Source organism: Sciurus vulgaris (assembly GCF_902686455.1).
Source record: "Sciurus vulgaris genome assembly, chromosome: 12".
Taxonomy (NCBI): domain Eukaryota; kingdom Metazoa; phylum Chordata; class Mammalia; order Rodentia; family Sciuridae; genus Sciurus; species Sciurus vulgaris.
Genome location: NC_136473.1, coordinates 111,085,271 through 111,102,225, shown reverse-complemented (window position 1 = coordinate 111,102,225; position 16,955 = coordinate 111,085,271). Strand labels below are relative to the sequence as shown.

At 53.6% G+C, this 16,955-nt stretch overlaps 1 long non-coding RNA gene across 1 annotated transcript; it reads left to right on the top strand.

Moving 5' to 3' along the window:
• Window positions 1-2,821: 2,821 nt before the first annotated feature.
• Window positions 2,822-5,011, top strand: LOC306641757. The gene is made up of 3 exons (XR_013758275.1): window positions 2,822-3,314; window positions 3,789-4,637; window positions 4,788-5,011. It is a non-coding gene; the product is annotated as an uncharacterized lncRNA (long non-coding RNA).
• Window positions 5,012-16,955: the final 11,944 nt, after the last annotated feature.

Genomic DNA, 16,955 nt, shown 5'->3' with positions numbered 1-16,955 from the left:
GAGTATGCAGGTGCACAGCAGGGACCCCGGAGCGGTGGGCAGCCTCCTGCAGTGGAGCCAGTGCACAGGGCAGGGAGTGGTTGGGATGAGTCGGCTTGGCCAGCCCCGACTTTATGTGGACCTAACAGGGAAGGTCCAAAGGGTTTTCGGAATGTGAGTGACTTGGGAGGAAGGAATTCTTCTAAGTGACAGGTGGGTGTGCTGGAGGGGAGAGCGGGCAGAGGTAGTGGTTCGTCGCCAGTATGCTAGGCACGGTGAGGGCAGCAGGGAGGAGGATTAGGCCGGACAGGAGGGCCCAGGTTCTGGTCAAGTTCGTTTCTCCGAGCATCCTTTAATTTCTACCTCGTAGGGTTATTTTGAGTTCAAATGCCATGCATAAAAAGTCCAAGTATATATAGCGTGGCTCACAATGAGCACTTGCTAGATGTCAGCTGCTTATCGCTCCCCAGGGGAAAGGCAGAGCTGTTGGGAGAGGAGGGGAGGGAGGGAGGGCATCTGGGAGGCAGTTGGAAGGTGGAGTCCTGCGGCATCCAGGAGTCGCGGCTGCTCTGCTGCCTCACGGTGAACTTCAGATGAGGCCTGGGCTCCCTGATCTTGGGCCACACTGGACTCGCAGGCAGAGCCAGCTCAGAGTTGTTGGCAGCTGAGAGGTGCTGTGCTGTGTGACATCGACGCCTCACTCCTGGGCCCCCAAGCCACCTGGGCCCCCAGTGCAGAGTGCCAGCCGTGAGCTGCATGGGAAGGAGGTTCAGAACTACAGACAAGCTTCTGTGAGCCCCAGCAGGTGCTTGGAAGGGACACATGGTAAGTAAAGACCCTGTTACCACTGCTCTGGTCTGCAGCCCCACCATTAGTAATTTGATTGAGACAGGAATTTGGGGTGACAGAGAAAGAAAGACACACTGAGCCTCAAAAGATCCCCAGCACCAAGGGGGAAAAAATAGAAGAAGCACGCTTGAACTGTTGGAATGCAGGAAGCCCCCATGAACCCCTGGAATGTGCAACAAGCAACTCCTGAGCAATGGCGTCGTCCTTGGTCCAGATCCTAGCCAGCAAAAACCATGAGGCCCTGGCAAGGCGCAAGTGCAGGGAAATGAGTGCAGAACCGCGCACCCGAGCCACGACGCTGGCCCAGCCCCTGCTGCTGTCTCTCTCATCACCGACACCCAGACACAGGGCTGCTGCTTCAATCTCGGGGGGACTCACACTCTCCCTGGCCTGTGTATTCCTTGCCATATCCCAAAGCTTTCCACTCTTGATAGAGGCCACTCTCCCTTCAGTGTGTCTCTGCTTTCCTAAATGGATTTCTCTCCGTGCCTCTAAATCTTGCACGTTTAAATTAATTTCTGCGATGTTTATCAAGAACCCCATGGGTCTTGAGTTGGGGTCCCCCTCTCCAGGAACTTGTTGAGCCTCCTCAGGTGACAGGATCATTTAGATTTAAAAGCTCTGTGTCTCCAATCCATGCCAAAACATCAGGGAAAGGTATAATCCATTAAAGGAAGGGCTGACCAAACAGAAACGGTAGCATTGGCCAGCAGAACTGTTTGGCATTGGGCAATCTGATGGTACCTTTTAATTATTGCTTCATTTAATTTTCCAACAGTTCTGTAAAGCGAATGTTACTATGCACACAGACCTGAGGGTTCAGGGAAGTTAAGAAACTTGACTAAACACACTCAACATGTGTCTTTGACAGCACTGGACAGAGAAGAATACGGTGAGTGAGAGCTGGAAAGGTGGACGTCAGGTGTGGGATGTTGAGTAGCTGCCCCTGGATGGAAGGAAAAGCGGGGTGAAAGAGCAGAGGGGACACGAAGTCCTGGCCGGGACTGGCTGCTTGCTTCACAGTCACAGCATCTGCAGATTGACCACTCCCCGACTCTGCAGGTCTTATCTTAGTCCGGAGGCACGGCGATGACCATGGGGCTCCCGAGGAAGGTTGGACTTGAGTTACCAATTGAGATAAAACGGCCTCAGAGGTTTTGTTTTATCTTCGCTTGTCCAGCCACAGTTTCAGAGCCCGACAGAAGCCCCAAAGGCTGGACTGGGACTGGTCTTTGCAAGGCACAGGGCCTGGCACTCGGTCGGTGTTCAGCGGATGCCCACAGAGTGGATGCTGACTGAGGAGTCCCCTCTGGAGTGGGGCTTACCCCTCAGAGTCCTGCAAACCCTGCTTCCCTGCTTCTAGCGATAAAGGAGTTGCCGACTCTTGGGCCTTCAGGAGGGGCCAGATGAGAAGCAAATGCGTTTGCGCTTCATTGTTCACTGCTGATTGCTTACCCAGCTCTTCTGGCCACCTGACATTTTAGTCCTAAATTCTGTTTCCAGTTGGGAAGTGGGCAGAGAAGACACAGACCAAAAAGGCACTTGGCGTGTTCTTTAGGGTCACAGTGACACATGCCTCAGTTGGGGTCAGGTGGCTGGATGGTCTCCAAGGGGTGTGTCATCCAGCAGTCAGGGCACAGGGGAGCAGGAAGCTGTGGCAGCTTCGGAGAAGGCACTGGGAGGTAGGGGTCTGCCTGTGGCCACCGACTGGGTGCCACGGACTTCATGTTCCCTTTCGTGGGCCTCAGTTTACTCATCTGTAAAGTCATGACACTGGATTAGCTGAGTAGTTTTCCAGCTGTGTTGGGGAGATCTGAAGATCATTGAAAGAAATAGACTGCTCCTCTGCTCTGAGATGGCTTCATGTATCACGCTGGAATTAATGCAACCACAGGGAGTCATTCCTGAGTGACAGATGGCACAGGCCTGCCCTCATAATTGGGGGCATGGGTGGGTTAAAAAAATCTGAGAATAAACAATTTCGAGCCACAACACGGTGATTTTAAGGGGTTAGTTGTAAATCGTGTGCATATACAGGGAATGGATTTTGGCCAGAACAAAACTGAGATGAACAATGTCATCGCTGGTCTTCCATGGGGGAAAGATGTGGCCATCAGGACGTGTCACAGCCTTTGCTCGCTGGTTGTTTGGTGTCAGCACTCAACAGATTCACTGGAAAAAGTCTCCTGTGCGATACAAGGGTTGCGTGTCGCGGGCCAGCTTCTCAGCAAGACCTCGGCTCCTGCCCTGGGTCTGTGGTCTGGATCACTTTTGTTGTGCATCCTGTGTTCTTAGGCAGGAACTCCAGCCTCTGTGAGCCTCCGGTCCTTCATCTGTCCAAGGGAGAACAGCGGCTGTCACACCTCGTCGGACCTGCGCAGGTGCAGAGAAGTGTGTATGCGGGAGCAGCCGGCGCCGTCCTGGGTGGTGGCAGGTCCTCCCGGCAGCCGGCCCCCTCATGCAGACAAGCAGACACACACAAACACGTGGGCACGGACACGGGAGGACAGGGATGGCGGCCCGTAGGCAGGAGAATTGTCCCACGGAGGTGAGGCCAGCATGTGGACTCACTCGGGACGCTCCTGAGGGCCAGGTGATCACTTCAGATGATCCTTGGTGGCCTCGCTTCCAAGGCTTGCTGAGCGCCCAGCAGCCCTGGCGTCTCGTAAAACTTTGGATTAAAATTTGTGATTGTTCCTCGTGCGCATTCCCATCTAGCCCCAGGAGGGAATGGGTAGGATCTTTTAAAGACTGGCTTCTCAGAACCACGTCCCCAACGCTAAGATTTGAAGCCTTTTCATTTCAAAGATGTGATACACCGTTACTTGGTTTCGGAGGGGAAGGCATGCGGGTGGGAGTGGATGAAGGCTGGGGATCGGCACGGAAGAGCGAGGCTATCCTTGGTGACAAACATCTGGCACCTTTTCCAGTTAAGCCGTGACATTTGGATTCTTTCTCAGATGTTCGGATTTCCTCTGAGGCCTTGGATTCCTGTCACTGCACGTTGTGGGCAAGGCCCTACCGTCCCAGCTTGCAGCCTCCCAGGGACAGCTGGAGAGAGGCGGCCTCGAGCCCAGGTAGGGTGCACTCGGGGCTTGGGGCCAGGGACGCTGTGAGCACCCAGGATGCTCTTTTGCAGAGAACGCCAGGCTGGTGTGGCGAGGCATCTGAGCACCAAGGTGCGAGGCCCTTGTCCAACCTGCCCAAAGGCTTCAGGGGAGCCGGTCAGCTTCTGGCTTCTCGTTTCCTGCACCTGGAATGTGCAGATGATGACGTCTGGTCTGCTTGTCAGCAGGGTCCACTATCTCAAATTCTGTGATGCTCCTGGAAACACAGGAAGTGGGGGAGCACAGAACAGAAGCCGGACACCCCAGGCTGAAGTGGTCATCCTGGCTGCTTACAGGAGAGAGGTGTGGCTGGAGACGCCACCAAGCAGGCTCCGGTGACAAGAGCAGGGGTGGCAGTCAGAGGCAGGGTTGGGTGGTGCCCGAGACTCAGACGGAGGCACACAACCTGGGCACGTCCTTCAACCTCTCAGTCTTGAGTTCATCTGCTATAAAATGGGAAGGCCAACATACTTCCACCTGGGTGGTCACGGGAATGAGGTGGGGACGTGCATGTGGCAGGCTTACTGTGCTGGGAACCTCCGTGAGTTAGCGCGTGCACGGGCCTGATGGCTCTGTGCTGAGGGGCCACGGTATGCACAGGAGACTAGAACCCTGCTGTGTGCAAGACCTTCCCCAGCTCTCTGAGCCCGCAACGGCGGAGCCAGGATACCAAATCAAGATGATGTTTGGATTTATCATAGGGTGGGTACTACCAGGCCTGCAGGGTGGAAGCTCCCTCCAGAAGGGTGTATCCCTCTCAGAAGGGGGTTCGGTCATATTGAGTGGGCTCCTTTCAGGATGGCCCTAGAGGTGGTGGGGGAAGATGGCCATCCTTCACGTATTCACTCGCAGGTGCTTACCGAGCATCACGTGTGGGACGAAGCTGGGAGGCAGGGACAGCCGGGAGCACACCCACGCCCACCCTGAGGGTGCACGTGAAGGAAGGGGGAGACTCGTGAGTACACAGTTCATGTCCAGGGAAGAGACAGCACTAGGAGAACCACCCTGCCCTTAGCCAGGAGGGAAACCCAGGTGACAAGCTGGCAGCACCGTGTTTGGGGGACCCAGGAGACAGCAGCCGCTCTGCACAGCTCGGGGGTTTGCACTGACTGCCCCTGGCTGTGCCTCATGTAGGTGTCCATTTTGCTCTGAGAAATGGAAGTGAAAGGTGAGCCCATGTCCACGCCTCCTCAGCCTGGACACAGTGAAGTCTGGCAGCCAGGCCCCCAGGTCACGGTGGGGTAAGGCGCAAGTGGCCAGCTCCTACTGCTGTGCCCTGGCCTGCCCCGCTCCTGGTGTGAGTGTGGCTGTTTGGTGGGGCCAGGTTGGGGGTAGCTGTGTGGAAGTCCTGGCCCAGAACCCCTGGATCGCCGGCTCCACTTGGCAGAGTGCGTGGTGACTCGGGCATATTATCTTCACAGCTCACGGTTTCATGGGACATTTGTGCAGACGAGATTGATCAGCAGCGGGAGGAAAATAGCCGTTGCCTAGGCAACCAGCTGATGACTCATCCTGGTTTTGAAGAGCCAAAGCTGTGAGACTGCAGTAATTTTCCAGATGCTCGGCCGCCCTCTCCCTCTGTCCCCACCTCCATCCTTGACTGCCTTTTGCACACCCACGTCCCCAGGTCCCTGTAATGCTGGATGCTGCCCACGTGTTCTGCGCTCCCTGGGACAGGCACTATAGGCCCCTTCCCAACCCTCATCTATGACTCGACCTGCTCCCCTGGCTTGGGTCCTGCGAGGGCAGGCTGCGCAGACTCCGTGCTGCAGAGTCCCCTGATCTGCTTGCCTGTCATTGGAAGGCCCTCAGCGAGACCAGCAGCCTCCTCCTCACTGAACCCGTACAAGCTCCCCTACTGTCAGTGGCCTGCAGCATGCTTCCCGGGAAAGCTGGGTCTGGCGTTCAGGCCCTTCCTAGGGACTCATCCTAGTCCTCTCTGAAAGGCAAGGTGACACAATTTAAGGCACTCCCCTCCCCGTGCACCTTCATGTTAATGAAGAACTGGGCCAGCGACTTCAAGACCCAAGGAAGCGGGTCCTGAATTAGCTGGACAGGTTGGGCAGCGTGCGTGTGCGGCAGCTCTGCTGACAGGTGCGACCCCGACCCAGCACCATGCTGCTGCCCATTGGGAACTTAAAAACCACAGCGAATGTGAGCAAGTGCCTGGTTCTCCACCTGCCTGAACACGTGCGGCCACACGGGTGTAGGCACACGCACCCACAGCAAGCCACATAGCACACGACACACATGCACATAGCACACCCACACACTACACAGCACACAGCACACACCATAGGTCACACACCACACCCACATACCACACATGACACACAGTGCACACCACATGTACTGACATCACGCATGGCACACACATACCACACACCATATATGACGCATATACGTCATGCCCACCAGATACACACCACACACATGCCCAATACACACCACACACACCACACACAACACACAGTGCATTCAGCATACACACCACACACGGCACACACAACATACCACACACCATACGTGACACCCATATGCCACACCCACACACACGTGTGCATGCCCCGCTCCGGGCCCCCTGGCAGCTGATGGAGTTGGAGTCTTGCCCTTGCTTTCCGGGTGGCTGGTGTCCACTGGGCCGACGTAGTCATGGGTAGTGGGACTGTGGTACCCGCAGGCTGTCACGGTAACTGACAGCCAGAAGGAGGCCGTCCAGCAGACCACGCTCGGGAGCCAGTGCTGGAGTCGGGAGAGGCCGGCTCAGCTGCCCCTCGAGCTCACCCTCTGGGTCCCTGTGCTGCCTGGCGCCTTTCTACCAACCCCTGGCTCAGGCCCACGACGTCACCTCGGAAGCCCTGTGCTCAGGAGCAGACATTTCAAAGGTCATGTGAGGGAGCCCCGTGGTGCCCTAGACTGTCTCGACCTTGGTCTCTGCAACAGTGTCCCTGTCTTCCTGGCCAGCCGTTGTGCTGCTGGCGTTGGTGGCTGTGGCCTGCAGCTTGCGTGCTTGGTGGCCAGGTTCTTTGCCTCTCTTCTCAGGTTGGTCAGAGCCAGAAGCTGCCCAGAGAGGACCTTGCCCCAGCTCTTGCTCTCTCTGCCATGTGTCCACAGTGGCCTTTGCCCGAGTGTCCACCTGCACCTAGGAAGCTTGGAGCTCTGATTCCTGCTCCTGAGTCCCTGCGAGCTGATGGCTCTCAGCTGGGTGCTCACTGTTCATGGGACCTGGTGGAGTGAGGAATGTGGCCGGGTTGTTGCTTCCTACCACAGAACATAGCTCGTGGAAGGGGGTGCTCCAGGGAACCCACATTCTGGGCAGCCAGACTTGATTCTGGTTTAAGCCGACAGAAAGGATGAAGAGATTCAGAAAACCCTCTCCTGCATGCCAGTGGCTTGCTGTAAAATCCCAGTTTGAAAGTCAAAAATCTGAACACTTCCTCCCCAGCCACTTTGCATTTTTTTGTTACGGTCTTCATCTTTCCCTGAGCAGATGGCCACCTATAGCCATCTAGGGAGAAGTTTATACTTTTTTGGGTGAGGCAGAAGAGAAAAGTGCGTGTGGGGTGTGTATGTTCCGGAATAGAATTGCTGCCACTCCACTATTATGAGGACTTGGAGTGCTTTTCCCAAGATCACTGAGAAGTCATTGATCATTTTTAGCAAGAGAGCGATAGATTTAGATTAGCATTTTTATAATGATCTGCTCACTTCCATAATGAAATGGTTGGACAGGGCAGCCACATGCCTACAGTCCAGTCAGCTGTTAGGGGGCAGTGGCAAAGGAGAGATCAAGAGGCAGGCGATGGGCAGGGTGCAGAGGGACCAGACGCAGGCTCCAAGGAGAAGGATCCCAGAGGCCGGCTTCTGCTTCATATGACCGGAGATAACTTGTGAACATTTACAGAGATGGGGAGAGTCGGAGATCAGGATTTAGAGAGTGGTGAAGGGGGAGGACAGGAGAACATTTAGAGTCAAGAGACCTCTGAGAAACGCAGGTGGATGGGCAGCGAGGATGGGGATTCTTGGGTCTGGGCCTGGGGGAGTTATCCATGGGGGTGTCTTGGCCTGTTTGGCTGCTGGGACAGGATGCCTAAGACTGGCAGCTGATAGACAAAGACCCACTCACAGTCCCAGAGGCCACACCCTCCAAGATCAAGGCAACTGTCACTGAGGGCCAGTGTCTCCAAGTGGGGTACTTGTGTGATGGAGGAGGGCAGACAGCGCTCTGAGGACCCTTCCGTAAGGACGCTGTCACAGTTTGGATCTGAAATGTCCCCCAGACAGCCATGTGCTGAAGGCGTGGCCACCACTGCAGCTGTGTTCAGAGGTGGAGGCCTTTGGGGGTGAGGGGCTCATGAGAGCTCTGACCTCACAGATGGATTAATCCACTTATGGATTCGTAACCTGCTGGGCCATTGGGAGGTGGTGGAGACAGGAAGTGGGGCCCAGCTGCAGGAAGTAGGTGGTTGTGCCCTTGAAGGGTGCACTCTGTCCCCAGGCCCTGCCCCTCTCTCTGCTTCCTGGCCACTGTGAGGTGGGCAGCTCACTCCACTACACGCTGCCCCCAGCCACAGGCAATGGGGCCTAGTGGCCACCGGAGACCTGAAACCATGGGCCAAGCACATCTTCCCTCCTTTGAATCTGTTTTCCTCCAGCACCTGGTGCCAGTGAACCTGGGGAACACGGCACCACCCCATCGAGAGCACCCCGCCTTCCCAAGCTCCTCGCCTCCCTGACCACATTCCCTTGTCCTGTGAATTTCATTCTCCGGAAAGAAGTTGATGGTGAACTGCTGGGTCTGGCGGCCACACCAGAGGGCATCACCTGCCATTTAGAGCCCTGACGTGGGCTCTGCCCTGGCCACTTGGTGGCAGCAGAGAGGGTCCTGCTTTGCTGACTGCAGGCACGCCCTGCTGTGGTCAGCTGTGGACACAGGAAGGGCTTCCTCGGCAGCGAGGACCAGCAGGTTGCACAGGCCCTGCCTGCTAACAGAAGTGCAGGATCAGATTTTGTCCCAACTGAGTTTCAACCTAGGAGGGAGAAGCCCTTGTCCTGTGATGTAGAGGAGAGCCAGGTGGACCCAGAGGAGAGGCATTTGTAGGTGGGGACCCCAAGAGCTGAGGGAGTTCTCATCTGATGGTCTTCGTTTTCATCGTCACCCAGGGTACAGGTCCTCTCAAGAGTGGATAAGGGGACTTGTGTGGCAGGCTTTAAGGGAGGGGAAGACAGGTGGATTGGGCAGGTGGGTGGCTGGATGGTGACTCTCTGTGCCATTCCAACCTTGACTTGATCTACTTTTTCCTCTGCTCTTTCTGCTGATTTCCCCTCAACCTCAGGTACCCAGGGTCCACTGGCTGTCCCACTGGTTCTTCAGGCCAGCCTCCCACAAATAACCACCTCTGCCTGGCATCTGAGAAAGTAAGTCACCCGTGGAATTTTTTCTAAAAAATAAAATAGGACTTAAAACATAATTTCCCTCAATCTCCTCAGCAAATTGATGTCTTTCTCTGATTCCTTTCTTCCTCTGGTTGAAGCAGGTGCACTGTGGTTTGCTGTAAGCTGCCCAATGTTAGGAGACTGAGGGGGCACAGGTTTAGGGGCACAGCAAGCTCAAGGGTCTGGGAGGCCTGCCAACACCACCGCGAGCTGGTGGCTGCTGCAGGGAGAGGAGCCGTCTGTAGGACAGGAACACATATTTGAAAAGCACAGTGATTTCAAAGTACCTGAGGGCGATGACTCTGTTTCGGTCTGGGTAGGAAATATTAAAGTGAAAAAGTGCAGATAAGGAATGAAAGCATCTCCCGCTCCCGACGCCCTTCAGGACGGGTGAACTCGGAACGCAGCACCTCTGGAGTTCCCCGTGACTCCGAGCTCTGTGTGTTCCCAGTGCCAGAGAAACCTCGGCGCTCACGGTTCTGGTTCAGAGGACCATGGTGAATGGCTGGGGCAGCATGTCTCAGAGTTCACCGCAGGAACGTGGGGGGCTGGGGAGAGAGGGAGAGACCAACTTTTAGGGGGTGCCCTGTTTGGAATAAGAAACGACCCCTTCCTGCCTGAAACCGCGGAGCGTACCTCAGGAGAACACCTGCAGCAGTGGAAATGGCCATGCTGGGCCTCCTGATGGACGTTTCAAAGCTTCGGGGACATCTGATTGCTGGTGGCTACTGGGCCTTGGAGAGAGTCCGATGATGAGGACGATGATGATTTTATTTATGTGTATATTTGGGGGGACAGTGAGCTAGCCATGTGCGTCCTGTTTGGTATGATAAGCATGCTGTTAGAATTCAGTTTGGCTGCAGGTAACAAAAGCTAAACGAACAGTGTGAATTAAGTAAAAAATACTCTGGAGACTGGTCAGCAGGAAGGAATTCCAGTTCTAATAGCGATAGATCAGACCACTCGGCCCAGCCTGCATTACTAGAGGCAACTAGAAAAACGGGAAAACTCTCCTCAAAACCTTCGAAGTGCTAACAAGACGTAATGCCAGGCCCCGACCCAGGGAGCTGAGCAGGGCGTGGCTGGGGTGGTTCTCAGATCCTAATGGGGTGTTCGGGGAAGACCTCACTGAGAGAGACTTTAAGGTCCGAGGAAGAACATGACAGAAAAGGTACCACTAGGATCCCCTCGTGTCAGATCTCAGTGGTCCCCAATTTCTCAGGGATGATCTCAAATAAGAGGAAAGAAAGGGATGAGGAGAGAAAGGAAGGGCAAAGTGGGAGCCAGGTGACCTGGGAGAAGAACCAGAGGGGCAGAAGTAAGATGTGGGACTTTGATCTGCTGGCCTGGTCTTGGCTCCGAGGACGAACAAAGGCTCTGTCAGCGATGACTTCTTACATTAGCAGTGTGCCTGGTTTTGATTTCATAGTCTCTCATGCATTACATCTCAGACTTCACACAGATCTCTAATCCCATCACCTTCGCGGAATCATGTTCACTATTTTTCCTTTCTAGTCTTATCTATATGCGGACTTTCTCCAATTCATAACAACCTCTATCGAACCCAGACATGAGTCACACAGTTAGACATGTCCCGCCTAGCCCTCTGAGCCCACATCTGACGTAATAGACAGCCTGTTAGGAGTGACCATGGGGCAGTTGGTAGCTGCAGAGGACATGGTGGGAGCAGAGGACCAGAGCAGGTCAGCCAGAAGTTAGGTCCTCAGAATGGGAGGTGTGGGGGTGATGGCAGTGTGAAGAGGCTAGTTTCCACCCTGTGCACTCTGGCAGATGGCTCCTGAGCACCTGGTAGAGGGGCACCAGGCTGTGGCATAAAGGGCAGGAGGTCCGAGTTAAAAGAACTTTACTGATTAGAAGTCACTTAGCATTCCTAACTTTCAATAAATGTATGCTCTCCACTGCTGAGCTGGGTTGGTTCTGGAATTCGGAATAATTTTGAAAGGGATGATGTAATCTCAGGCAGGAGACGTGGGGGATGAGCATGTTCTCTTCAGAGCTGTGTGCTGTGTTCCCCAGGGTACCTGGAAATGAAGCAGATGGGTTTCCTCTGACAGGGCAGCACCCGAATCTTCTGAACAGAAAGTACGGCTTAGCTGCTGCTTTCCAGTTGCAGTTTTACCCCAGCTTTCTGTGGCTCAGCTTGTTTTCTGTTCTTAGGCTCTCTGCCAGGGTGATGGTGAATTTAATACCCAGCTCTGTTGCAAATCCCTCCATGCCATGGCCAGGAGACTGTGTATCTCATTTTCCTACCTGTCACATATCGTGATAGGACCCTGTTGGCAGGGTTCTGGGTGTCTGATCTGCATTCTCTACAGAGAGCAGATTGAAGGGGCTCCTGGGGTAGGTGAGGAGCCCGTGCACAGGACAGGACTGGAGAGTCGGTGAACTTGCCCTAAAGAAATAAAACAAGGGCACCTCCCAACTCAGACTATGAAAGACAAAGGGCTGAGATGTAAGGGGCTGTGAGGGTGGATTCATGGTGCTGACCAGTGGACTTAGTGTTGACCTCCAAGAAGTAGTTGTGAAGTTGGAATTAAGTGTGCAAGAAGAGATACAGAGAAAATGGGGAGGAATCTGGGAAAGCTGGGGGAGTCGTAGATGAAATGCAATTTCTCCCTCCAATGAAGGAGGGAAGTGGGAACGCTGGGTGGGAACAGACTGCTGCACTGCCTGAGGCGTGTGGAAGGCGAGTGTCCTCCAGCAGGATAGGCAGTCAGAGGAGCCCTATTTCCTGGACGGGTCTGCCGCAGTGTCCCTGGGCTCTCACCCATGGCTGGAATCTGCCTGGGCAGGATGGCCTCCTGTTAATGTGGTGGTGGATCCCAGAGCTCAGATGCTGGCCTTGAGGTCTACCATGCTGCTTGCAAAAGGGGGTTTGCATGCTGTGTGCTCATTGCGGCCACAGAACTTTCAGGAATGGCCTCACTAGACCAAGAGGGTGTGAGTACTGGCTGGGGAAGGCACTGGCGTGAATGGAAAGGAAACCGATTCTATTCACGTGGGGGAAAGTCAAACTATGCAGATGTGACCTCAGAGGAAGGAGCTCAGGCAACCCGGGCGTGGGGCTCCGGAGAGGCACAGGCTCTGCAGACTGCACAGTGGGCGCACTGATGGCTTGGACTTGAGCGAGAGCAGTGGGAGTATTCCTGTCCTTAGTGAGCATGATCAGTGGGCAGTGAGTGTGGGCAGTGGGCGTCCTCCTGCCCTCAGGCAGTGAGCACGAGCAGTGGGCGTCTTCTTCCCCTTAGACAGTGAGCGTGAGCAGAGGGCATCTTCCTGCTCTTAGACCATGAGCATGAGCAGTGGGCATTTTCCTGTCCTTGAACTTGAGCATGAGCAGTGGTGGCTTCCTGCCCGTGGACTCCAGTGTGAGCAGTGGCATATTCCTATCCCTTGACAGTGGACATCCTCCTGCCCTTGGACTTGAGTGTGCGTGGTGGGCATCCTCCTGCCCTTGGTGCACTGGGTAAGATGGGTAAAGCAAGTCCAAAACCTGGCTGCAACTGGGAAGTCTTCCAGATCTGTAGTCGGTGATTTTCTGGGCCAGCGTTTGGTGACCTGGGAATACTGCAGGTCACGAAACCCCAGTGCTGGGTATGGTCTTGCCCCTCGGTTGCCTCAGGGTCCCCAGCAGATTGCCTTCTCTTCTGCAGGTGAGAGGCCTGCTACACACACTTCCATGTTCTTCAAAGGGTTGATGACGTATAAAGTCCTGCATTTCATAATGACAGGCGTGTGTGGGAGAGGCAGCAGGCTGGAAATCAGATGCACTCAGGTTTTACTAAAAACTTTGTCTTTTTTTCTTCCTTCATCAACTGCATTTCTGAATTTGAGCTGGGATTGTTTCTTTATATGTGTGCCTGTAACACTAGACCAGATTTCTGGAGGGCAGGGTCCATCTCTCTCTTATCTGTCCCCAGCATCTTACAGGCTCTCCAGCACACCGCTGGTGTGTGTGAATGTGGTTGGGACTTGCTAAGGGTACAGTGACTTTGTGGCTGGATGTGGTTGGGATTGGGGGTCGGGGGACAAGGAGAAAGCCTGGACTTGACCCTCCCTCCTTCAATCCTGCTGGTGCCACTTGCTGGTTGTGGGCTGTGGACCAATTACTGCCTAAGCCTTTTCCTTACTTTGAAGTGGATGTAGCTGTTCCTGCCTGGCAAGGGTATGGTGAGCATGAAGCGTTAATTCTCGATTTGTATCTCAGAGTATCTGGCCTGCGGTGGATGCCGTTTCACGATTCTCTCAGTTCTGTCCTCTGTCCACCATGCCTAAGGCTACAAGTGAAGGCTGGGGAGATCAGCAATTTGATTGCTAATCCACAACAAAATAACTCATGATATTTTGGTCTACATTTTGTAGGAGATATCTTAATTTTCCTCTCCATTTTGCCATGGACCTCAGACCTAAATCATCTTTTAATTGGCAGTTGTGTCAGCTGTGAAGAATAGGCCGTTTTCTAAAGTGCCTTCTCCACTGCAGCTGGGAAAGTCCTGGTGCCTGTGCAATGCAGAGTCTTGCTGCAGAGTCTTGCTGCAGTGTGTCGCAGACAGCAGCTGCTGAGGCGGGGCCGGAGGCCCTGGGGCGGCCTGAGAGGCTGCCGCTGAGCATACTGATGTACTTGGTGGAGAAAGCGCTTAGAGACATCATTGTCTTTCTTCCTTTGCACTTGATCTGTCAGAAGCCCAAAGAGCAAGTCCAGCTCTGTCCACTGGGGCCTCTTTAGTACGGTTAAGAAAAGCATCCTGTCGGTGGAGCAGAGGTCCTGCCCTCTCTGTGGACTGTGTGGTCTGTGTGGCCCCAGGTGAGGTGCCTGTCATGTCCAGGTAACTGCTTCAGGAAAACCCCTTCCCTCTGTCTGCAGAGGAGCAGGCACAGGGACAGGCCACTCAGAAGGAAAACGTACCCAGTTCTACTCACCTGGGACCCTCAGATTCAGGACTGATGTCAAGTGATGTTGGAGTTTAAGTGGACCAACAAAAATCTAATCTTTGGAAATGTCATTCTGGTCAACTGATTTTTTTATTATTTTTTTTTTTGTAATAAAAAGTCTCCTCTGGAAGGACTAAATTATATAATAGGAGGTTTAAAAATATCTTACCAGGTTTCCTGTCTTCCCAATGCTGTAATTAAATATTGCCTTCCATTGTTATAATAGCAATTATTCTTTATTGACTATTTAATATGTTCTAATATATGACATTTATTTACTATATAATTCTATGCTAAGTGCTTGAGAGCATAATCTCATTGTTAGAACAGTCTCGTAAGGAAGAAAGTACTAACCCCTGTTTACTCTAAAGGAAATTAGGCTCAGCTAAGAAGTGGCACATCTCTGTCACTAGCCTGTGACAGCCTTCCCTGTTCAGCTACCTGACGCAGAGATCTGCCTCTGAGCCCCTCTGAGCCGCCAGGTGCTCAGTCTCTCCCCTCATCCTTTTGCCAAAGCAAACGTGAGATCAGCATGGGGTCTTCTGTGCCGGCTGCGCTCCGTCCCTGCCGGCTGTTCAGGACCTTGGATTGTTCTGGCTGCTACTGTGGGTTGGTGAGGACAGAGCACTGGCTGTCCCAAAGAAGCTGTGCCCGGGGTTATTCTGTGAAACAGGCGTAAGTACACCGCCCTTGAGGATCCTGCCCCGGCGCGTCCTCAGCCCTGCGGCCCTCCTGACTCCCAGTGTCCCTGCGGTTGGCGCGGAGGACTGTGTTCACAACGGGCCCTCATCTCGCGTGGCTCGGCTGCGGCTGTCTGAGCCCTTCTCCCTTCGTCTGGCGTTGGGGTTTGTCCCTGGCTCTCACCCTTTCTTGGCTCCCTGGAGATGTGTCCCCAGCCACACCGTCGCACTGCCGCCCGCTGCCTGAGCCTCCTCCCGTCTTCAGGCTCCAGGCTTCTCGTCTCTGACGGGCCACGTCCAGGGCCCTCTGCTCTGGGCACTTAGGCGTTTTTGGACGTTCCCCATGTCACTTAGGCGTTTTTGGACGTTCCCCATGTCAGCCGTGGTGCTTGTTACAGTTCCACAGAGCCATGTCCTGCGTGCCCCGGATGCTCAGGTGGAAGTCCTCGCCGATGCCACGCATCTGGAGGGGAGCTTTAGGAGGAGCTTGGTTATGAGGGAGAGCCTCTCGAATGCCCTCAGAGAAGAGCCCTGGGACCTGCCTTCCTCTCTCTCCCTCTGCCCTCAGTCTTCCAGAACCCAAGCTGCTTCTGGGAATGGCTGTGCCTTTTCTAAGAAGATTGCATACAGAGCCACTCTAGATCTGTGCATTTTTCTTTCTCCCTTTTTGAAAAATCACAACAGTCTGTGCTGATTGCTGATATTCATAAGGTAACAGACCGAGGGGGCAGATAACATGCCGGGATGGTCTTGAATGGTCTGCCGGCTTCGTGTATACTGCTGGAGGATGACTTAGATATCGTTCCTCCGTCTTCCAGGGTCCTCCCTGGACCTGGGCATGTTTGAGTCCCTGGGATCTGTGCATTTGTTTCCTTACAGAGAAAAAGAACGTTGCACATATTATGCTAAAGATCTGAGATGGGGAGGTGACCTGGGTTGCTCAGGTGGCACAGTGCAATTACGTCGGTCTTTACAAGAGTATGAAACAAGTTTGAGGCTGGTGGAGACAAGGAAGCGGCCGCATCTAGAAGGTGGACAAGGTAAAGGAAAAGACTAGGGTTCGTTGATTTTGTGTCCCATAACCTTGCTGAGTTTGCTTATGAGTCCTAACAGCTTTTTAGTGAGACTTAGGTTTTTCCATGTGTATGGTCATGTCATCTGCACACGGGGACAATCCGACTCTGCTCCAGTTTTATTTCTTATTGCTCTGGCTAGGAATCCCCATGATGTACTGAATGAGCCACGTGACGTGGCGTCCTCGTCTCCGTTCAGGTCTTGGTGGAAACAGTTCCAGCTTTCCTTGTGCAGCGTGAGACCAGCTGTGGGTTTTCACGTGTGTCTTCTGCACACCACTTCCACACTCCATTGTCAACTTCTTATCATGAAGGGATGTTGAGTTTGTCCAATGCCCTTCCTACACCGCTGGACGGCTGTGGTTTTGTCCCTCATTCTCCTGCTGTGATGGGCCTTTTACTGATATGCACGTTGATCCGTCCTCACATCTCTGCCAGGAATCCTACTCTCAAGCTCCTGTTCTCAGAAGAACATTCATCATGAGGTTCAGCCTTAATTAATCTTCATTACCTTTTAAAAGGTTTTATCTCTAAATAGAGTCATATCCTGAAGTACTGGGGCTCAGCCCTTCAACATATGAATTTGGCATGGACACAATTCACAGTACAGTTCAATACTGTAAAGTTGTTTGAGCTCTGGGGAAAAAAAGATGGTACAGATATGTATTATTCTCCTTGTGGATTTTGGGTAAAAGTAGGAGCCTCTAGGTCCCTTATCAAATGTGTATCAGACATTTATTCTCGAAGGAGGAACGTCCAGGGTATGTGAGGCAGCAGAGGCTCTGGGCAAAGGCATCAGGTGGACGCCTCAGAGGCTTTCCTTCCTGTCCCTGCCCATCTGTCACCCTTATAGTCAGGCGTCGTGTCTTGGTGCCCTT